The following is a 1,967-nucleotide window of genomic DNA, read 5'->3' on the forward strand; positions in this document are numbered from 1 at the left end:
GAAGAAGATGATGAAGAGCAAGTACTCAGAAAACTCAAGCCCAAGATCCCAGACCACAATGATGCTCATCCTGTGGCTGAGGATATGAAGCTCAGGAGAGATTCAGGGCTGAGGAAGTGGAGAGAAGCAGATCCGTATGCTTCAAGGAGAAGGACTGCTGTGGATTACAGATTTCACACCAAGGAACATCAGGACTTCTATGAGACAGTTTTGCTTGACAAGAAGCCAATAGTTTGTGACATGAGATGGGTTGATTGGGAGTACATCTAGGAAAATGAAGAGCACTATCCTGGAGTGCAAGACAGCTTTAGTGCTTGTGGAGTTGCAGACTTTGTTGGGCAGAAGCTCACAAAGTGGAATGAGGAGCTTATCATGCAGTTCTACTCCACAGCACACTTTTATCCAGATGGTAGGATAACTTGGATGTCTGAGGGTATGAGGTACCAATCTACAGTTGCTGAATGGGATCAGCTGATCAATGCCCCTAAAGAGCATGAGGATGACTTGGATATCTATGCCAAGAAGAAGATGGATCATAACTCAATGTCCAATATGTACAAAGAAATTCCAAATGAAGCTCTTGAAACTTTCAAATTTGGCTCAGTGCATTATCTTCTGTCAGGGCTACCAACTATCAATTGGATCTTGAGGCACGCCTTATTGCCCAAGTCTGGAGATCACAAGATGATCAGAGGCCATGCAGTCAATTTGCTTCATGTATTTGATGTGCCTCAGAAATTCAAGGTCATGAGCCTCATAGTAGAGACTATCAAGAGGACTGCAGCAGACCAGAAGAGGAGTTGTGGATATGCCCCACAGATTCAGGAGCTCATCAACTCAAAGATGGGCACATGCATATACTCATTGGACAAGGAACACCTGCCCATCCGTCCAGATTTTGAGGATAATCAAGTGGTTATGACTGAGAATGAACCATCATCAGCACAAGCACAAGCAAAGAAGGAGAAGGCAAGGAAGGAGAAAGCTGCCAAGATGCCAACTCAAGAGGAGGCATCTGAATATCTCTTAAAAACTAAACAAGAGCAGCTTGGTTACCTAATTGCATCCACCCTGCGGATTGAGAAAGGACTAGCCACCCTAACTCAGAACCAGGCAAGCCTAGAGAGAATCATGGAACAAAAGTTCTATGAGTTGGATGTCAAGGTGACAGAGATTCAGACTGCAGTGGAGCAGCTCCAAGATGACATGCAGGAGAGGAGAGGCAGGACTACAACTGATGCCTTTGCTAGAGTGCCACGAGGTCCGAGGTCGTCTATAGTGCTAGTTTCTGACACCAGAGCCACCACTTCTGCACCAGCTACAGCCTCAGTTCCACCAGCTCCAGCGTCTACTTCAGCATCTACGGAAGCCTTCGTCCTTGGAGTGATCCGGACTCCACCACCACCTGAAGATCAAGCCTGAGCGTCGATCTAGCACTATGCATTTTCTAGGAACTTTTTGGTAACTTGTTGCCAAGGGGGAGAAAAATGTATAGATCATAGGCTTCGAGAGAGAGAGTGTTGCTTTTTTCTCTCTTGCTTTATTTGGTGGTTTTTCGAACTTTGTTTTCTTTTGAGTGCTTGAGATACTATGTCATTGCTTGTGAGACATTGATGATCATGTGTTTGATCATAAGCTACACTTAATGCTTGGTGAATGCTATTATCTTATCTATCTTATGTGATCATTCACTTTTCTTGGTGATGAGTGCATGTATTTCATTCTTATCATTTTAAGCGCTCCACCAAGATGTATGTGACATGGAAGAGTAACCCATGACTCTAACTCCTTGTGCATTTGCAGTCCAAAGCAAATTTTAAATATGCACAAATTTAGGGGGAGCTCTTACTTGTCACATACTTCTCAAAGCGCCGATATATTTCATGCTTATTATCATTTGTCGAAGCTTTGATCTATATGTTGTCATCAATTACCAAAAAGGGGAGATTGAAAGTGCAACTATCCCT

Source organism: Triticum urartu, chromosome 6A (assembly GCF_056163025.1).
Source record: "Triticum urartu cultivar PI428250 chromosome 6A, HENAU_Tu73, whole genome shotgun sequence".
Lineage (NCBI taxonomy): Eukaryota > Viridiplantae > Streptophyta > Magnoliopsida > Poales > Poaceae > Triticum > Triticum urartu.